The sequence below is a fragment of the Cavia porcellus genome, unplaced genomic scaffold, assembly GCF_034190915.1.
Source record: "Cavia porcellus strain 051 isolate PalLab524CR breed Dunkin Hartley unplaced genomic scaffold, mCavPor4.1 scaffold_2, whole genome shotgun sequence".
Classification (NCBI taxonomy): domain Eukaryota; kingdom Metazoa; phylum Chordata; class Mammalia; order Rodentia; family Caviidae; genus Cavia; species Cavia porcellus.
The window spans coordinates 10,038,721-10,060,537 of record NW_026947485.1 but is presented as its reverse complement, the minus strand read 5'-3'; the positions used below and the strand labels follow the sequence as shown (position 1 = coordinate 10,060,537).

The following is a 21,817-nucleotide window of genomic DNA, read 5'->3' as shown; positions in this document are numbered from 1 at the left end:
TGTTTGCAAATTCCCCCAGTTCCTCTTTATCCTGGAAGCACCTTGTTTTTCCATCAATTTCCAGGGACAGTTGTGCAGGATATCTCAATCTTGGCTGGAGATTATTATCTTTCAAAGCTTGAATTATTTCCCCCCACGCTCTTCGTGATTTGATGGTTTGTGCAGAGAAATCTGCTGTAATTCTGATGGGTGTTCCCTTGTAAGTGGTCTGTTTCTTGTCTCTGACAGCTTTTAATATTCTGTTCTTGTATTGAATTTCTGGAATTTTTATTATTATATGCCTGGGTGTTGCTCTGTTTGGGTTGTAGGTAGCTGGGGTCCTGTATGCCTCATACATCTGAGTATCTTTACCTTTTGCTAAATTAGGAAAATTCTCCTGGATTATTTCTGTGAGTAGCTTTTGTAGTTCACTTGTTTGTGTCCCTACTTCTTCTTTTATGTTCTTAATCCTTAAGTTATGGATCCTCTTATCATCTTCTTGTCTTTGTATTATTGCTGTTTGTTTCTTTGTTATTTTTAAGAAGTTTTTCATTTCATTCTCCCATATTACAAGTCTGCCCTCCAGTTCAGATAGTCTGTGCTTAGTTTCTTTCAAGCTGTTATGCCAGTCTTCTATAGACTTCTTAGTATCTTGGTAGACCCTTTGAACCTGCTTCACGTATTCTATGCTTTCTCTGTTTTCTCCATCAAACAATTCTCCCCTTTTTTTCTGTTCTTCCATTCCACCACCTGTTTTCTCTTGGGTGGTACTTAGCATTTCTCTAACTATTCTGCATACTTCTAGCTTCAGGTCGTTGATAACTTCATTCCTGAATTGGTCTATGAGGCTCTCTATATGGTGCCTTATGTGTATTGGTGCGGTGTCTGCTATTGCCTGTTTCTCAGAATTGGGGGCCGAGGAGCCTTAAGAAAGGTCTTTTTTCAATCTGTCATACAGTTGAAAGAAAATAGAAATTGGGATTTTAGTTCTGCCTTTTAATTCTGTGTGCAACTGTCACACTGTTTGGCAGGTGTCAGAACAAGACACACGTGCTCCCTGTGCCCATGGAGTGGACTCTGAAGAGATACCAGCTGGGATGCATAGGTGAAGGGTTGCTATCAGAGCCCAAGCATTCCTTGGTCTTTCATACCTCCATACCTCTTCCCCAGGGCCAAAATGGGGCAGAAAGTGGGAGGCAGAGTTATCAGATAGGAAGATGGTCATTCAGGCTGCTGACCACCCCACCCTGCGGTCCTAACTCTACTCCCAGACCAATCACCATTTCCCAGTTGTATCTAGGCTCTTCTGTTTGTTTCACGGACAACAGGGAAGTAGGAAATTGGAGATTTGCAGAAGCTGGTAAAAACTAGTATCACAAGGCAAAGTTCCATTTCTAGATCCAAGAAAAACTTCCTGTTTTGTTAAGACCCTTCTTAGGCATGGAAACCTGCTCTCTCAAATGAAACCAAAATGAATAATTTCGCTGTGTTGAACGAGCCTGAAATCCCAAGGGTTCATTGGTGACTAAAGAGAAACCAGCAGAGATTAGCCCCATCCAAGCAGGACTCTTCCTCAGTTCCTCCACCACTCCCTAAAGGACCAGTGACAGCTGGCAAGCGGAAAGCCTTTGGGCGACCTGGCAAGAGAACTGGGCAGAGTTTCCATGGCTCTCTCAGGGCTGTGTGGCTCAGACTGCTCATCCTTTCTCTAGATGAAATTTTCCTTTTAAGAGAAAGATCTTGCCAAGTGTGGTGGTGCAGGCCTGTAATCCCAACACTAGGGAGGCTTAAGGCAGGAAAAACTCAAAGTTCAAGGCCAGTCTGGGCTACAGAGAACCTATCCCCCCCCCCCACAAAAAAAAAAAAAAATCTAGAAGAGTGCAGTAATAAATGAACCATGGAATCTCGGTTTAACATACACTGTAAAGTTTGTCTTCCTTTTGCACATGACCAGTACTGATTGGTGGCTGGAAATGTAGGAATTCCATTCAAGAGTCCGGGGCTCTGGCATTTGTGCTGTATAGAGGTATAGGCCTCCACCACCTTGGCGGCAGACGAAGAGGACAGGAGGAAAATTTATACCTGTTCTTCTGTGCCTGGAAGTGACAGTGCTGCCTCAGGTGTAGGACCAAAGATGGGGAACTGGGGTGGGGGGGAAAGCACACACGGTGTTCAGTGAGTACTAAATGCCTCTCCCATGGCAGCACCCTTTTACTGCTGGGTGCTTGCTCCAACACATAGCAGCAGAGAGTTTTGGACCGATCATTTGTGTCTCATCATCTAAGGTTCTTAGCTATTTTCTGGACTGTGTAACAGGCAGATCTCAGGTCAAAAATAGTCTACCCCCTTTAAGGGTAGATGCTACATAAAGCTCTTGCCCCTATAGTTGTTTCTTTTGCTCTTCTTTTCTTTTTAAATTTGATTTGCTTTTTACCCAATTAGCTAATACACAGGAACTAGCCACTCCTGGCTTGACAATTTGTGATTGGGGAACTGATGCAGCTGGGTGTCCCTAAAAGCATGGATCAGTCAGTTACTGGAACCAAAGCTAGTTGTTAACAAGTCATGGGATGTTAAACTGTTCATGACAATATAAAACTAAAGAATTGTGCTCTGAAGGACTGTTGACCAAAACTGTTCAAAATGTTATGATTCAAGCCTCCACTTGCGACTGACTCATGTTTGACTCTTGGCCAGTGTTTTTATGCCCAGAGAGGATGCCTGATTCACCATAATTACCAATTAAATATACATTGAGTCCATACCTGAATGGTGGGGTTCTTGGGATTGAACCTGTGTGCTCTTGCCGTAAGGCAAGGAATTCATTCCAAGTAATAGCTTCAGTTGTCTGCCTTCCCCTATTGCGCCTTGCTTTGGAGAGGTTGTGACATTCATCAAAGGCAGGAGGGAGCAAGGGAAATACTGTACAGCTGAGTCTGAAGCAGACTTACTTCACAGGGTGGTTCTCAGTCATTTTGTTTTACTTGGCCTGCTTCAGAGCTGTTTGGATACACATGAGGTTCTCCAACCATGAGGCCCTTGCAGACCTGATTTCCCCTTGGAATGACACATTATCTTTCCTGCAAATGCAGCAATTGTAAATTCCTGCCTGGGGAGAAGCAATTGCTTTGAATTACACACTATTTGAATAAAGCAGTGTGGGCTCAACAAGGCCTTATTGTTCTGCTATAGTAATTTCTGGTGATATTATACTCCCCAGCCTAGCATTTGATTATGCAAAGGAACACTTTCTCCATACTTTATTTGGTCCTTTTCAGTTGTTTGTAATAGAAGAACCTCTTTTACCATTTTATCAATGCTGTTCAGTTTTTTTTTTTTTTCCACTTCACTTTTTTGTCTCTCGCTCCCTCTTTTGGTCTTCTGATATAATTCTGCATCTTAGAATTTTCTCACATTTGAAATGACCCAAAGTGTACTTTATGACTGTTATACAAATGCAGACGTGCACGCACTATATCCACATGATTTAGGACTCTCTCTTTCTCTCTCTCTCTCTGTCTCTCTCTCTCCCCCTCCCTCCCTCTCATTTCCTATTAGATTTTATTGGTTAACATTCTCTTTTAATGTGTATATATCCTGTTTATTAAACAGAACTTAACAGCACAGAATGAAATCAGTAATACTCTGGTTCAGGACATGCTGTCATCATTGGTCTAAATGCTATTTTAAACAATTTTTATGAAACTTAAGGTAAACAATCTACATTTATTCTTCAATTTAAAAACATTTTTCCAAGAATTTAGCTTAGTAGGATAAATACCTGCCTGGCAATTGAGAGGTCATGAGTTTGATTCCTGGTACGAAAGAAAAAAAACCACCAACTTTAGTTCCAGATGTGGTATCACATGCCAGTAGTCCCTAGTCACTTAGGACCCTGAGGCAGAGGGACCACTTGAGGCCAGGAGTTGGAGGATGCCCAGGCTACAGTGCAAAACCTCATCTCTAAAAATAAACAAATTTTCAAAATTTCCATCTCATTTACTGTTTAATCATCTGCAAATAGAACTTGATAAGACTAAATCTACAAATATTTACTTTCTAACTAAACTTATTTCTAACAGAATCTGTTTGTAATGACAAAGTCTAAAGATAGGAACAGTAAGGGTGTTGAGACCAAGTTGTGTAACAAGGTTTTAATTAATTATATTTTGATTTGCCAGATTATACCCTTATGAAAGCTTCTGATTTGGAAAATGTGAAACCAATGCATTAGAGCTATCATGGAGTCTTTTCTAGCTGGGTTTAGGCCAGTTAAATTTAGTAAAGATCATGAAGATAGAAAGCCAACTTGAAGCCAAAACAATTACTGAGAACATTCTGTGTTCCATTAATAGGTAATAAGATTAAATCTACGCACCACTGAATAAAAATATAAGTTCTACTGACATTTGTATAAAACTTTAGGTCCCCATTGCTGTCACTTCTCCAAAAATAGCAGCTTAATGGGGCAGAGTTTTTTAAGAAGCTTTGATGAAATCCACAAAGGAATAATCTTAACCCACTTGTCCCCATACTATCTTCTCCAGTCTTGTTTGTAAGGTGAAACTTCTGTGCCGAACAGAGCTGGAAGAGTCTCAGATGTAGTTATACTATTATACTATCAGTTGTTTTACGTCTTTAGATGACCATGATCACTTAGAAAAAAAAGCCAAATTCATAATCTGCACTAAAATGATTTTACTCTACAATAAAGATGTAAACCAGCTTCTCCCAGTTTTGATACTGGACACTTCTTTGGGACATTTCTGTTAGAAAGAAATTTAAAAATTAAAAAGCAATAGTCATTGCCATTCTGACTGATTCCATTACAAGGTCAGAGAGTTAATTCTTTTAGGGAATTTGTTTCAGAATTAAAGTGAGAAGCTGGGCATGGTGCTGCAGGTCCATAATCCTAGAACTGTGGGAGGTGAGGTAAAAGGATCAGCATGAGTTCAAGCGGCCAACTTGAATATAGTGAGAGCCTGTCTCAAAAAACCTAAACCATTAAAATTTTTAAAACTTTTTTAAAACTTGAAATGTAGAGAAAACCTTTTCCTTTGTTTTGTTTTTTTGGGACAGAGTCTCACTTTGTAGTGCAGGCTGGCCTTAAACTCACTATGTAGCCCAACCTGGCCTCAAATTTAGAGCAATCCTCCTCCCTCGGTTTCCCAAGTGCTGGGATTACAGGTGTTTGTTACCATGCCCAGTTGAGAAAATCTTAATTGAAACTGGGTGGGCCTTTCATAGGCACTGTATTTGACGGTAACAAAGTCCTATGAGATCAAACAAAACTAAAGCCAAAATCATGTAGTGATTTATAAAGGAGCAATAGATATTTTAAAACATGTTTTAAAAGGTTAGAGTAAATCACAGTCTCCTGAACAGGCGGAAAATCTCTATGCTTTTTACTTTTTATTTTGTTTTTTTGAGACAAGCTTTCACTGTGCAGTTAATGCTGATTTGAACTCACTTTGTAGCCTATGCTGGCCTCAAACTCATAGTAATCCTCCTGCCTCAGCCTCCTGAGTGCTGAGATTACAGGTATGTGCCATCGGGCCCAGCTCTATGGATTTTTAAAAGCTGCCATCCTCCCCAGATACTGATTGTCTACTCATTTGTCTACCAACAAATGAGTAGAAGAGATTACAGGAAATTTGAAATATAAACTTCCAGACTTCTGATAACATAATTTATAGCAGAGTTCAAGTATTCAGGATTGCTTCTAAATGAAAAGAGGAAAAATTTGAGCCCAAAGTATTTCATATTTGGTAAATTATTTGGGGAAATTCCATGAAATCCACAAGCCAAGTAATTTTATTTACTCTAGTGCTTTGACCTTTCCATTTCATTTTGCTCCAGCAGTTGCTATAAAATTAAGGACACAGAATAAACCTGGGTGTTTTCTTTTCCAATAACAAGGTACGTGTACGTCCTAAGCAAACAAGGAAAGTCTTTCTCTTCCAAGTACGGGCTTGAGAACTGCTCCCCCCTTGCCTGTCTGCCTCCAGTGGCCACACACGGATCAGATGCCTCCCTGATCACTAGATTTTCCAACTGTCAGGAGCCGTGCACCAGCACAGGACCGACAAGTCTCCGTACCACCATGCTAGTGGCCACCTCCTGAGCCCAGCAGAACTCGGACAGTGACAGTCCTCACCACAGCCTTTGCACCCTTTCCTCTACTCCACCTTCTTCTCTGTGGTGACCCAGTTGGTTAGACTGGCCTCATGCCTCAGTTTCCCTTGTCTAAACTGCAGTCCTGTCCCTGAGCTGAGGTTTAATTACCCCGTCTTGCTGTTCACCAGCTCCTGCCTTTGTCTTTCTCCTCCTGGGGCCCCCATTGGCTGGGGTCTCCTGGGAATAAGTCAGTTGCACAAGAACTGCAACTCCTTCATGACCTTGTCCATCGTCTCCACCTCCCGCCATCATTTCTCTGCTTGCTTCACTCTCTGCAGGTGTTGATAATTGCCTGAACCAGATCCTAGCTCGTTTTATCTACTCAACCTGCAGGTTACCTCTCCCAGAGCCAGTCCGGCCCGCCAGGTGAGTCTCCTTGCTCGCACCCACACCTCTGATCCTGGCTCCTCTCGAGACCCATCAATCAGCAGGTGCTACTGGAATGCTGACAATGACAGTGATGGGTCGAAATTGTGAGCCAAGTCCAAGTCCATCTAGAACTGTCTGGGTGCTTGATGGACTTCAATCCATTTAATTACGAAAACAATTTGGGGAAACAGCCTGGGAAAAGTTAAAGTGACTTGCTCAAGGTCACCCAAATACTCAGTGGTACAGCTATAACTTGAATGTCGATCTCCCTGAAGCCAAGTAAATACCGAAACCACCAGGTGATGGGGTCTCGTTATTCACTGGCCTCTGAGCTGTTCCCACATGGTGTGTTTGTGGCAGGGAGCACTCCTCTGAGCCTGCAGTCTGGGGATTTTGGCACGGGCTTTAAGATAGCATCTATTAGAAGAGGAACTGTTGTCTCTGACACTTATGCATGCTCCTCTCACTTTAGCTAGCTTTACCACTCATAGAAATGGCTTATTGGCAATGGCTCAACACTACACCTTCACACACTCATCTTAACTCAGATGTGTGCGGCTTCCCAGGGGTCTACGGGTCCCCAAGCCAAGAGCTGGCCCAAGCCTTCCATCTCACTTTTGAGAACAAAGATCAGAGAGGAGAATTATCCATGTCACACAGCTAGTTAATGGCAGGCCTGGGACTGAGGTTTCATGGCTAGCAGGACCCCTTGGGTAGACTGGAGCCGCATTTCACAGCAGCACTTGTGATGAAAAGCCAGGCTGCTTCAATCTTGGATTTTGGTTTTTGGACTGCAATCTTCAAGGTGGAACAAGAGACCCTAACTCAAAAGAAGACAGGTTACTTATAAGAAGCAAAATGTTATGGAGGAATTGTTGCTACCACCCAATCTTTATCAAGAACCAGGAATTGTGATCTAATTTACACAAGATAAAACCAATCTCATAAGAACAGCAGCTTTAATCAAGCATTTATTACATGCCAGGGATTGTTCTAAGGTAGCACTTTCTATGTGCTAATTTATTCACTCCACAGAACAACCCTAGGAAGTGTTTTATCACTGTCACTTTATAGATAAGGAAACTGAGTCTTAAAAGGTTAAGTACCTTGCCCAAGATGATGCAGCGGGGAAGGCAGGACCAGGACCCAGACGAAGTTGTCTATTATAGAGTCCAAGCCCTCATCGTTGTGCAGGACTGGCTTTCCTGGGAAATGAGTAGAACTCTTAAGATGCTCAGAGTGACAAGTGATGTGAGACTTTTTGTCTAGGTAGGGAAGCTGAGCTCTAGTCATCATGAGCGTCCACACTCCCAGGTTTATCCACCGAGAGTTTATCCACGGCTTATCTGTGAGACTTTGGTGGCCTATAGTGGACTCTTCAGAGTTCTAGGAAACTGTTGTTGAGCCACTGCGGTTCCTGGGCCAGAGTCCAGGCACTCTGTAGTCACCTCAGCTCCTGAGTGTAAAGCTTAGAACAGATGAGGTGCACAGAAACAGAAAAGGAACCAAATAAAACTCACAATGAAATCAACTTTGACGAGTTTCAAATCTTATTGCATAACTCCTTGCTGGGGAAGGAATGCTCAAAAATCAACAAAAGGAGGAAAACCCAGGATGTTAACAAGAACTTTTATTATTTTGTTTTTCAAAGTATACTGCCAGACTCAGACTCTCTGCCAACAGCAACACATTTCTTCCCTGAAACCTACACAATCCTGAATTTGGTGGGATTTTTTGGGGTGAAACCATTTGTTCCCACCAATTTCATTTCCAGAAAGGAATGTCCCAGACACACACAGACCTTGGGTAGAAGTAGCAGTCCTGTGACCTCTGCTTGGGAGGACACTGCTTGCAAAGCTTTGGCCTGAGCTTGGTGTCCCATGTGGGGCTCCTTTGGTGTACTCACAGTGACTGTGGTTCCACCTGAAAACTTTTGTCCTGTGAGCAGGGGATTAAAAAAATAACACTAGATTATGAAGATGAGGGAAAGGCTTGGGCCTGAGAACCAAACAATGCTGGGTTCAGATCTTGGACTTGGCAATTCTGGCAGTGTGACATCTGAGCCTTGGTTTCCTCATCTGTGAACGGAGCATCAAAGGACCACTTGGCAGTATTTTCACCAGGATTAAAGGAGGGATCCTAGTATCTTGCTCAGCATTAGTGTTTGAGAAGTGTAGCTCAGGCCCCTCTGAACTGGACAGACACAAATGACCAGCACCCGAGGACACACAAGGGAAGAAGCAAGACAAGATCGAAAGCCATGGGTCTAGGTCCTTAGTGGGCTAAGAGGACTCATGGGCAAAAGACAGAGGAGAAAATAGCAGGAGGAAAGCAAATCTCATTATATAAATGAGAAATTCTTTGGGTTGAAGGTTGAGCAAAGATAAGAGGGCAAGTGATAAGGCAGAGAAGCAGTGAGAACAGGGGGTGAAGGCCAGGTCTGAGCACCAGCCCACCTCTGAGCAAGCCCCAGACTCTGACGTCCAAGGGACTGTGCTAGTTGCTCCTGGCAGAGTCTGGTGAGAACTCACACCTGACAGCAGTCAGGGCTTTGCATACTGTCAGAGGCAGAAGAAAATGTTGGGTCTGAGTTCTCCTTCCCTCCTTGCAATATCCTGGCATGTTCTTTAGCCAGTGAGGAGGAAGGCAGGGCTGGAGGTCTGTAGCAGGTGCTGGGGAAAAGAAGGAGAATAAACCCTGAGACTGCGCTTGGGTGGAACTGAACACAACTAGCACAAGTTACCCCTGAGGCCGGGCAAGGATCACACTTAGGGTCGCTCCTTGTGGTGGAAATGGAATGGCAATGAGCACTCATTCCGACCTCCTTCAAGGTTGCCTTTCTGTGTTGCAGAGGCTGTAATGCTTGAAACTACATTTCCCAAGGTCCCTTGCTTCTTGGTGTGCCACTCACTCTAATCCTGTGAGTTCCAGGAGAAGGAGAAGGCCAGATTCCTCGTCCATCTTTCCTGAGTCAAGCTCAGAAAAGCCAGCCTGGGCTACATGATACAGTGAGTTCAAGGCCAGCCTGAACTACATAGTAAGACACTGGGATCCCATTCTTTTTTCTTCTTTTATCACGCAGACTCTTGTTTCAGAATATGTATGTCTCTAAATGCTTCAAAGCAGCTTTTAGTTTGCAATCAGCATGATTGCGTGGATGTTACTTATTTCGGAATGTGATCCCTGTTCACTGACAAGCATTACCTTGTATGCATAAGGGTTCTTGAGTAATGTGATATGAGCCAAGTGTGATGGCATATATGTCTGTAATCCCAGTGCTCTGGAAAGCTGAGGCAGATGGATCACAAAATCAAGACCAGCGTGGATAAGTTAGTGACTTAGTGAGAATGTGTCTCAAAACATAAGAAAAGGACTGAGGATGTAGCTCTGTGTAAAGGCGCTGGGTTCACTGTGCAGTACCATGAAAGCAAGCAAGCAAGCAAGAAATCATAACATTTATGCAGAACATGCTAAAATAAGGATATTATTGCTGAAGGGAGAGGGTGTCTGCTGCTGCCCTGCTAAAAAGTGTTGGATGAGCCTTTACCCAAAAACCAGCCCTCTCAGCAACTCCTTCTGAGTGAGGACTGCTCATCTGACTCTCCTTGCAAGCAGCATTTCCTATACCACTGGGTTATGTTAGCAAACCTGTGTTTCTGCAAGCCATACCAGCCATGGGCCTAATGGAGAAGCATGGGCATTGGTCTTTCAGTCCCTTTTTTCTATTTGAAGACACCATGCAGGTTTCTCACACTACTTCCCTTATGCAGACTGCCCTAGACCTCAGCTCCTGCATAGGCAGCTCCTGGCCGGTGTGGATGCCTTCTGATTTCTTGCTGAGGTCAAAGCTGCTCTTCTGTTCTGTTCCAAGAGATATGTCTGAGCCAGGCATGATGGTACATAGCTGTAAACCCAGCATTTAGGAGGCTAAGGCAGGATTGTCTTCAGTGTAAGACCAGCCTGAGTAACATAATGAGTTCAAGTTCAGCAAGACCCTGCCTCAAAAAAAAAAAAAAAAAAAAAAAAAAAAAAACTAGACATTTCTGGCTGGAGATTTAGCTCAGTGGCACAAGCACCTGCCTAGCACATACAAAGTCATGAATTTGATCCCCAGTACCAAAAAAACCAAAAAACAGAAAAACCAGACAGTATTGAAAAGGGCAACTATAGCCTGTATTCCAAAGAAACAACCAACAAGCATGTTTATCTGCATAGAAAGACTTATTTTGGGGATGTAGGGGAGAATCATTTATTTATTTACTTACTTACTTACTTATTTTTGAGACAGGGTCTCACTATGTAGCCCAGGCTGGTCTCAGCCTCACAATGATCCTCCTGCCTCAGCCTCTCAACTGTTAGAATCACAGGTGTGCACCACCATGTCTAACTTTGTCATGAATTATTTTAGAGGACTGACAAGTTCAGCATCTGATGGGGAGAGGCCAGGAGGCTGAAGTCTCAGGGAAGAGTGACAGTTCAAGACCCGAAGCAATCTGCTGGTGAACCAGAAGGAGCCAATGTCACACATAAAGTCCCGAGACAAAAGTCCCTGTCCCAGGGTGGGGTGGGAGGATCAACCTTTGTTCTCCTCAGACCTTCAGCCAACTGGATATGGGCAGAATAATGTTTGACCAAATGCCTTGGGCAGGATGGCCCCACCGAGCCAACACAGGCCCTTTGTGACTAAGGGACAGGAGAACTGTCTCCTTTGTGTGCTGGTGCGCTGGCCTCACCCTGCCTTGGGAACGGTCACATGGGTCCCCCTCCAGTCCTGCTTCCTTCCCACCGAGGTCCTGGTGTGGCTTCCTTTGAGGGTGGGAGAGATGAGGGCAGGAGCAGAGCCTGGGCTGCCAGCTCCCTAGAGGAGCGTGGGCTCCCAGTGTGCTCTTCCTGCTGACCTGAGCCCTGGTGACATTAGTCATGTTTACTGTTGACTGGAAACAAGGCTGAGTGTAACCAAGACCTCATTGCGGTTTCTGGACTCATAGTTGCTCACCAACTATGATGAGCCTGTAAAAAGGACCAAAATAGCAGCTGTGTGCATAGTGAGAATGGATGGGGTGGGCGGCCGGACGCCCCTTCCGTAGCTCCAAGTGGTTTGTCTCCTTCCCTGGAACAAAGCAGCCTCTACCTCTTCGGTGCTGCCTGAGCTTAGCTCTCTTTTTTATAGCAGCTTTATTGAGATACAATTCACATTCTGTTTAATTCATCCATTTAAATTGTACAGGTTAACTGGGCGTGGTGACATGTGCCTTTGACCCCAGCATTTAGGAGGCTGAGGCTGGAGCCTGAGCTACACAGTAAGTTCCAGGCCAGTCTAGACTATACAGCAAGATCCTGACTCAAAACCAACATGAAATAAACAAAAATCCACACATGTAAACAAAACACAATGTACAATTCCCTGATTAGACTGTAGTCACAGAGTTGTGTAACCACCATCACAAATAATTCTAGGATGCCGTCATCAGCCCTGAAAGCCATGGCTCCCCTCTCCCCTAACACCCCAGTTGGACAGCCACGAGGCGCTTGCTGTCTCTCTGGACTTGTCCGTCCCAGATGGATTCAAAATATATGGCTCTGACATTTCCCACAAAGGAGAAGTATGCTTAGATTTTTTTTTTTTTTTTTTTTTTTTTTTTTTTTTTTTTTGGTCTTTTTCGTTTTTACCAGTACCGGGGATCGAACTCACGACTGCCTGCTTGCAAGGCAGGCGCTTTTGCCGCTGAGCTAAATCCCCAGCCCCCTATGCTTAGATCTTGTCACAATAGTGAGACGATCTGATCAAAATGCAGCTACATCAGCACAGGCAGGTGGCAACTGTGGGTGTTGTGAAATTCTACACACAATCCGGTGAAGAGGACCTGTGAGGCCACAGCACCTGCAGACATACGGAAAGCCCGCAATCTCAGCACTCGTGGCTGAGACAAAAGAATCACCCTAAGTTCGAGACCAGCCTGGGCTACACGGTGAGACTCCTGTTTCTAACACCACTTCCAACCACAAAAGAAGATGAGAGCCTGCTGAAGCAGTCCAGACTCGCCGTTTGGGCAACACGGGGCCCACAGGTGTGACACAGACATTTCCTTCTGCATCCGTGCCTTGAATGAGAGAAGGGCACAGTGTGGAAAGGGCTCTTTATGGGAATCACAGTATCCAGGCAACTAGGGCCAGGACTCCTGCTTCTCTACAATCCGTGTTTAGTAGATGAAAGAAAGTGCTTTGTTTCAAACTGTCTCTGTCTCTTTCTCTCCCTTTTTCTCTCTCTCTGTCCTGGGATACAGTTTGTACTTTCTCAGGGTTTGAGAATCATAAAATATTGTTTAAAAGGAAATGTAACACAGGAGTTTCAGGATCCTCTGGCAAGGACACGGGGTCACCTGAGGACCTCCGAGCGTGGGAAGCCTGATGCAGACCATGTGTGGGTTGTGGAGGGAAAGGTGCAGCCCAGAGGAGCCAACTTGCACTTCAGGGAAGGAGAGACCAGTCTTACAGAGGAGCACAAGTGAGGTAAGAGCAGAGTGGAGAATGTTCCCACCAGGGGCTTGTTCCTGTGCAGCTTGCAAGCGGCAACTGCTCTCCATGACATTTTCTAGTATGTCTAAATCCTGGGCAGAGCCCAGGGATAGAGGACCAGGGATAGCGCCCCTCTGGTTCCTAGAGATTTCTAAAAAACTCAGGTTTTTTCAGAGCATCCTAAGATGCCAGATTAACTTCTCAAACAGCCCCATATGGACTCAGAAATAATGAAAGCAAATTCCTCAGTTTCTCTAGTCAATTTAGTGGGTAGATGGATACACACCTTAAGAAGCCAGGCATGGTGGCTCATTCCTTTAATCTCAGCACTTGGGAGGTTGAGGCAGGAGGTTCCCCCAGAGTTTAAAACCAGCCTAAACTATATGGTGAGATGCTATCTCAAAAAACCAAAGCCAAACAGACTAAAACAAACAAACCAACCTGCATCCTACTAAAGGGAACGCTGGAACATGGTGGTAACTGACTGTTTTAAAATCTCCACTTCTGCTCCCTTTTTCGTCCGGTTTGCATCCTGGAGGCAGGCAGAGTGTGCTTTTCTTCTTTGCTGCCCCTGCTGTCTGGGCACACAGGACCAGAGCGCAGCCAGCTGCTGCTGGCTGTGGCTAAAGTGGAGAAACCACACCCAGCGAGGCAGGGGACAGATGGTGAAGCAGCAACACTTTTCTGGACTTCAGAATCAGCCGGAGACTTCTCAGTATTGACTTGTCACATCCTGAAACTCAGGCTGAGACCTGAAAGTGTTTTTCAAAAGAATCCTGGGTGATGTGTTGCACATTGTAGTGAACTACAGCAAACTCCCAGTTTCATGAGGAATTTATATTCTATTTTTCTCGTTTGTTTTGGAAACAGGATCTTGTTTTGTAGCTTGGGCTGGCCTTATTTTCACTATGTAGCTCATACTGGCCTGGAACTCCCAAGGAGTTTCCTGTCTCAGCCTCCCAAGTACTGGTATTATGGGTGTGCACTACCTCACCTTGACTGGGAATTTATCTACATCATTCTTTGAAACAGTCTAGAAAAATTTCTTTTTCTTAGGTGAGAGCAAAATTTAGCTTTTTTTTTTTTCCTTTTGGTACTAGGAATCAAAGTAAGGACCTTGCACTTGCAAGGCTGTGTGGCTGAGCTATATCCCCGGCCAGGGCAAAATTTAACTGTGACTGATTATTGTGTTTGTCAGTTTTTCAGTCTCAATAACAAAATGCTTTTTGGAATTCACTTATTAAAAAAAAAAAAAAGAAGGGCTGGGGATGTAGATCAGCAGCACAAGCTCCTGCCTGGCAAGCATAAGGTCCTGATTTTGATTTCTAATACCCTTCCCCCCAAAAAAGGTTTAGGGGTCAGAGATATAGTGGCACAGTTCCTGCACAAGGTCTTGAGTTTGATTCCTGGTTTTAAAAAAAGGTTTAATCAGGAGCAGTGGCACTCACCTGCTCACCTATAATCCCATAATTCTTGGAGGCTGAAGCAGGAGAACTGCAAATTCAAGCCCAGTGTTATAGTCTGTGTCTAGATGTCCCCCCAAAGCCTCATGCAGTCAGAGATAGGGCTTTTCAGAGATAGCTGGATCTGGAGTGTATGACACTGGGACTGATGTGGTACAATGCTAGCATTAAAGGTGTGAGTGCTGCCTACCTGAGTAGCCTGGGTAAAATGTAAGGCACAGAAAAAGCAGTGGCCAAAGCTTGTTGTTTCAAGTTAAACTGCCTTGGAGCCAGCCATTTATGGATGAAATAAACCTTTCCTTCCTTAACTTATGAGTGTTGGGTATTTTGTCTCAACCACAAGAAAAAAGTAACTAACACACCGAGCCTTATGACTTAGTGAGCCCCTCTTTCAAAATAGAAATGAATGAACAAACAGCTGACTGTACATGCAGCTCAGTGCGCAGGTCCTGCATCTGTCTGGGCCACTGTGCTGCAGGCTGAGTTCATAATCCAGGAGCTCCCTCGGTATACAGCTGTTGGCCTCCTGACCTCCACCCACCCTCATGCTCCAGTGCTGCCAGGGACCAGGTCCTTAACATGGGGCCTTGGGGGCAATCAAGCCACAGCAAATACAGTGATGAAAAAGGAAATACAAAGTTCCTGTGCTGAAGAACTGAGAAGGAAAATAACAAAAAGAAAAGATTGGGCACTGGGACCCAAAGGGAGGGGCCCTTTAGTGAATAAACCAGAACAAAGGCAAGACAAATCCAAAATCCAGAGTAGAATGTGGGGATTCGAGGGTTTTAGATATTCGATATTGAAGTAGCCCTTGTTGCTCACTTCTAATGTACTATTTCGGAATTAAAAGATACTCATTGCAAAACAAAGATTCTCATCTCGAGATGCTCAAGAGAATGCTTGGGGATGGAAGGCTGAGGCAGGATGATTGCAAGTTTTAGCTCAACCTGGTGTAATCTAGTGAATTAGTGAAACCATGTCTAAAAAGAAAGAAAGAAAGAAAGAAACTAAAAAAGGACTGAGCATGTAGCTCAGTGGGAGGCTCTGAGTTCAGTGTTCCTTGAGGGGGAGAGATCAGTTAGGGACCTTTGTAAAAAGCTCTATGACACAGTGCTGACCAAATGAACATGGAGGCCTCCTTTGATCCCCAGCACTGTAAACAAAACAACAAAGTTACCAACCACAGCATCTCAGACTCCCTGAACCTGGGGCAAATTATTAGGTACTGATTTTTTTTGTGTGTATGTGTGTGTGTTGTGTGTGGTGCTGGCAATTGAATCTTTGGCCTTCACATTGAGCTCTTTTTATTTTTTTTATTTCAAGACCAGGTCTTGTTAAATTTCTTACATGCCCAGCTGAACTTTCAATCCTCCTTTCTCAGCTTCGCAAAGTGTTGGGGTCAAGGGCATAAGGTACCGCACCCATCTTTGGTATTTGATGCTTCTGGCCCAGTTGGGTCTGTGGACCAGGGCTGGATATGTGGAAGTAGAGCGTTGCTACCAATTGCCTGGCCGAGTCCAAGGGCCGAAGGATGAATCCTTGTGTCTCCAGCTGAAGATGGAGCCTTTGTGTGGTAATCAGGTTTGGGTGCAGCCCTTCTGGTGGGATTAGTGTCCTACAGGCAGACAGAGACCAAAGCTCTCTATACTCACTGAGTTAGAGCATGGGCTGTCTATAGGCCAAAAGAGCCCTCAGTGGGACCAACTTATAGACACTGAGACCTTGGACTTCCCAGCCTCCAGAACTGTGAGTAAGAAATGCCTGTTGTGGAACTCACCCAGGCTGTGGCATCTTCTAAATGGACAACTCATACAGCAACCTTGTGGTAGAGACATGAGGCTGATCCTCTTTATCACAGGGAAACCCCGCAGCCACCACAGCGCAGAGGCTACCATGTCTAGGTTAAGGTCATCTTTTTCACTCAAATGCAACCCCACATCCCCAGGCTCCAGGAGGCTCACATGCTAAGTGTCTGAGTTGCTGCTGGGCAGGGATGGACTCTGCAAAGACTAAGGCAGGAGGGTTCCAAGTTAGAAGCCAGCAGAGTAGTTTAGAAACACCCTATCTCAAAATAGAAAGAGCTGGGGATGTAACTCAGTGGTAGAGTGCTCACCTACCACATGCATGACCCTGGGTTGAGCCCTCAGTACCAACACACACACACACACACACAAAACTGTTCATGTGTTGCTGGTGTTTTAAGCAGGCTGATTTTGGGGGGTTATTGTACTCTTTCAGTTTTATGTGTTTGAAAATAGCCAGGCGTGGTGGTGCATGGTAGTGCATGCCTGTAATCCCAGTACTTGGGAGGCTGAGACAGGAGCACCACTTTTGAGTTGGAGCCTACCTGGACAATTTAGTGAGACTATGCCTTAAAATAAAAAATAAGAAGGGGGCTACCAATTGCCTGGCTGAGTCCGAGGGCCGGAGGATGAATCCCTGTGTCTCCAGCTGAAGATGGAGCTCTTCTCCATTACTGCACAACCACTATGGAAATCAGTATGGTGATTCCTCAAAAAACTAGAACTGGAGGTTCCATTTGACATAGGTGTTCCCCTTCTGGTTTTCTTCCCGAAAGAGTTAAAAGCGTACCACAGGGGTATGTGCATACCTACATTTATAGCAGTAAAATTTATAATAGTTAAATCTTAGAAACAGACTATATGCCCATTAACAGATGAATTAGATGAATAGAAAATGTAAGTATTTATATGCAATGGAGTATTACTCAGCCATAAATAAGGATCATCTTAAGGAGAATAAATCAGATTACAAAGGTTTTTTTTTTGTTGTTGTTTTTTGTCTTTTTCCTTTTTATCGGTACCGGGGATTGAACTCATGACTGCCTGCTTGCAAGGCAGGCGCTTATGCCACTGAGCTAAATCCCCAGCCCCAGATATACAAGTTTTAATACAGCATTGTTTCTCTGGTGTGAGAAACCTGATGGATTCTGCTAGCCTGGGGTTTAGCTACATCCACCCAGCTAGGTACCAGACCCAGAGAAACAACTTATGTCTCTAAGAGTAACTTTTATGTTCTCCTTCTCATTCCAGAGATAAACCTCGCACGGCCTTTTGTCCGTGTGTTGAGCCCTCTCCAATCCCAGGGCTCCACAACCACCCAAGCCTCCATCCCTACCCCCCCAGTAAATCTTTCTGTCTCCTGTTTCACACAGGCAGACGCTCCTTCAAATATGTCATTTTGCTCACCTCCCAAACTCCTCCCTCAGCCAGACCCAATAAAAATGGTTCCACTTCTTTGCTCTTATTGAGAGCTCCTGTACCCTCTGTCCCATGAAGCTCTCCCATGCCCACATTAAAGGTTTCCTCCTTTATCTCCTTCTTATGCTTTAGACTGAGTGCCTAAAATAATCAAAACCCAAAGGGTAAATAAGCATAATGGAGGACAGGTACTGGGGAGCAGGAAGATCATGCATGGGAGGGGGAACTAGGAGGAGAGAGTGGTGAGGGAAGGAAGGGAAAAGAAAAAAAGAACGGAAGGAAGAAATGGAAATAGTTTTGTAGATGGAGAGGGAGAGAAAGGTTGAAATGGGGGAAAGGGAATGGGTAAAAAAGGAGAATTAGGGTATGCTATGTACAGGTACAAATTCCCTACGATGAATATGATCATTATATACAACAACTAGGCACTAATTTTAAAAAACAAATTAAACAGAGGGCCTGGGGATCTATCTCAGTGTGAAGGCCCTGAGTTTACCCCTCAGAACAATAAAATAAAATAAAATGAAATAATTCCTTTTGAAAAGTGCCGCTAAGCTCCTCTCAAACAGCAAAACTGAACAGTCCTCATTTGGCCTTCCCTGAGGAAGGATACACATTTATTCTCCACCCGGCCCAGGGCGGATGCGAGCTCCTTGGAGTGTTTGTGAACTGGTCCGACCACACACACCAAAGGCCTTAGGGTGGTGGCTCTGGCTTGGATACCGCAGGACTCTGATCTCTGGACTTCCAGTTCCTGTATCCTAAAGTGTGTCTGACCTTTGCAGATCTTTCCTGATCTTAGTTCTGAGTGTGAATCAGGGGTGAGCAGCCACTGACTGTTTCCTCCCGGCTTCCTCTGCGTCACCAGTGGCTTTGGGATGCTGACCTCCCCCCCCCCCCGGATTGGGCAGGACCAGTCCCTGAGGAGCACCAGTTGCTTGTATGTGCTCAGCCTGGCCAGCTGAGGTCTGCTCATGGGTTGCCTTTGTTGCCATGCAACACAACCCCCCACTTCCTCTGAGTTGGTGACCCACCCATGTACCCCAGCTTGTGGCCAGAGCTCTTGTGGCTCCGCTGCTCTGTGTGTTCTTGCTTCCTCAAAAGGGCCAGATGAAGGGGAGAGAAACCCACAAGTCAGTTCTGGGCAGTTGTGAGGACTGAAGTGGATCCTCTTTTCATCTCCACCAGATCAGTGCTGGGCAAAAGAAATCTTGAGACACAGGGTCAGCAAACACCAAGACCCTGAGTCAACAGTGAGTTCACCAATTGAACTTGCTGATTCTATGGGAAAAGTCTGGCCTTTGATCCGCATCATGAAAGCTAGTTTTGTCATCAGGTTACTGTACTGCCAAAGATCTTGGAGCAGACCTTCGGTAAGTTTCATCTGATTCTGAAACTCAGTGGTTTCACACCGGAACACAGCAAAACAGACAAGAACAGGAAGTGGAATAAACATTCTGACCTAATGGAAACTACCTTTCGTTCACCTGCATTCCTCCAAAACAACAGTCAAATTAGCTCAGATATTTAACCTTGGAGGGAGCATCGCGGGTGGCATGCCCCCCACAGTGTTTGTCATCGAGGAAGGCACTTTTGGGGACCTTGCCCTTGTGTCTCCTTCCCGGAGTAAGGAAAAAACTCCATCTCTTTGCACAGCTACAAAACGAAACTGCATCGAGGTAGGGAAGTAAGTGGGAGCCAGGGCAAAGACCTGAACCAGTGCAGGAACACGTTTGCATGTGACAGCAGTACGGCTTGTCTGCAGTGGGGGATGGGGTGTCTGCAGGCTTTGGCCTTCGCGTCAAGAGGGCCTCACAGCTGTGTAGCAGACAGGCAGCTAATCAGGTCTGTGAACGTGTGAAAGAGTGGGTCTAACAGAGTGCACCCAGGATAAGACCTCTGTCCTGACCCTTGTCCCCCTAGCAGGCACTTCCCCATCGCGCTGGGAGGGTCGCTCTGGTCCTTGGTTGCTTTGTTCCCAGAATGTGAATTGCATTGAGACTGTTGGCAATCATATCAAAGGCCTTGGTTTGTTTAGGAACCTTTACACTTCTGATCACCAGCCTGAGCCCCAGGGCCTTTCAAGACCCAGGGAAACTTTGAAACAATAGGCCTGGCCCAGTGCCTATCTGTGTGCTGTGCAGTGACAGGAGGCGGCCTTAGCCTAAATGGCTGTGCAGTCCTGAGTGCGGGGGAAAGAGAAGAGTTTCAGGGTCTCCAAAAGACTCAGCAACCATGATAAATAATATTGTGATGCAATTCAGACTGTACAAAACTATGACTCATCTCACCTAGTGAACTCTGGGTGCCCCCCTGGGCTGTATACCCAGGTAACTGGGGAAAAGCCTCGGCTTGCAGGCCTGGCCCTCATCCTTGCAGGCCTCGCTGTGCTGTGAAACAGTGGTGTCACAAACATTCAGAAATATAAGACCTAGGAAGGACGGAGATGTCTCACCAGGAGACCGGATCCTGCAGAAGGAAAGTGTGGCCCAGATAATTTAAATTCTGTTTCTCGAGTTCCAGACGCTAAAGTTATAGATTCTATATACTTAGCAGTCCTGCCAGAGAACACAACTGGGAAGCTGCTGTCCAGGGCTACTGAAAACCACAGAAACCTTCCCTGGGGGGGAATTCTCTACATTTCAGAGGAGTAGGACCCTGTCTTAATTACTTTCTTGTCCCGAGCCACAATACTGACACTCACAGGTTAAAGAACAAAAAGTAGGCAGAGGGCATATAGCTCAGTGGCGCAGCGCCTGCCTGGCAAGTGAAGTGCTGAATTCAATTCCCAGTATACACACATACATACAAAATACAGAGAAAAAGTAAAGAAGGAAACATTTATATGGCTCACAATGGATAGTTTCCAGCTGACAGTCAGCTGGCTCCAAGATGGTGGTGTGGAACCAGAGTCTGGCAGAGGAACTCAGGAGAAGCAGAGCCTGAGGAGGAGGGAGTGAAGATACCCTTCCAGGCTGCGCCCCAGCAACCACCTCCTCCCACCCGGCTCCACCGTCCAATACCACATTTAGCTATAAACTCCAAGGACTGATCCACCCCTGATCCAGCCACCTCCCCAAAGCCCCACCTATGAGTGAATGAGGCTTTGGGGGACATCTAGGTGTAAACCCTAACAGATCCAGTCTCATGGGAGTTGTAAGGAAAGGTGGAGGTCGGGCTGGAATACAGCTGAGGAGGAGCAGGCAGGTGGAGATGCTGGGCTGGGATGGCACCCTCCACTCACGTCTCAGGGTTGCGGGGTGTTGGGGCCCCGAGGTTGGCTTGGCTGACCAAGTTCCTGTCGCCCCACTGGAGTCGCTGCTTCTGTGGAAGACAGCGCACCTTGCAGAAGGGCTGCACGCTCACTATCTTGGTGTGCAGGAAGGACAGTCTCCGGGGTCCAGCTCTAGAGGGGACGTAGGGGTGAGCTGGGCCTTGAGGACATGTGCTATGGCACACCCCTAATGAAGAGGAGAGGGTTACATTGGCTCACTGATTCAGAGGGTTCAGTCTGTGGTCTCTTGGCTCCAGTCTTGGGGCCAATAGTAAAGCACCATATCAAGATAGAGAATAGGTGGGGGTCTTAGTGTTCTTGTTGGTAAGACAAAATATCCAACACTCACAGTTAAAGGAGGAAAGGTTTGTTTCGATTAGAGTTTGTAGAGGTTTCAGTCCATACACAGCTGGCTATAGACAAGGACATAGGGGCATTTCAAGGGAGAAAGAGTTCATGGCAGGCAAAAGACAGCAAAAGCAAGCAAGCAACTGGTGACAAGTCACTCTCTGTCCCTTATACCTTATCCAGGCTACCCTAGCACTCACATTCTTAATCCTAAAGCCTTCGATCTTAGCCTTGCATGATGAATCAATTCCAGTGTCACACACTCTGGATTCAGCCACCTCTGAAAAAGCCCCACCTATGACAGCTGCAAGCTTCTGGGAACATCTAGACACACAACCTGACAGTGGGGAAGCAGAGCTGCTCACTTCACAGAGGGAGAAGCAGCAAAAGAGCAAGGCAGGGCTGGGGTGCCAATATCCCCTTGCAGGGCACACCTCCAGTTTCCTAACATACGTCTACCAGGCCCCACC

The 21,817-nt window shown here is 45.4% G+C and overlaps 1 long non-coding RNA gene across 1 annotated transcript; it reads right to left on the bottom strand.

The window, feature by feature from the left end:
• Positions 1-475: 475 nt before the first annotated feature.
• LOC134473509 (uncharacterized) lies at positions 476-15,352 on the bottom strand. Its single transcript, XR_010043761.1, has 2 exons — positions 13,483-15,352; positions 476-926 (listed from the first exon to the last, which is right to left on the bottom strand). It is a non-coding gene; the product is annotated as an uncharacterized LOC134473509 (long non-coding RNA).
• Positions 15,353-21,817: the final 6,465 nt, after the last annotated feature.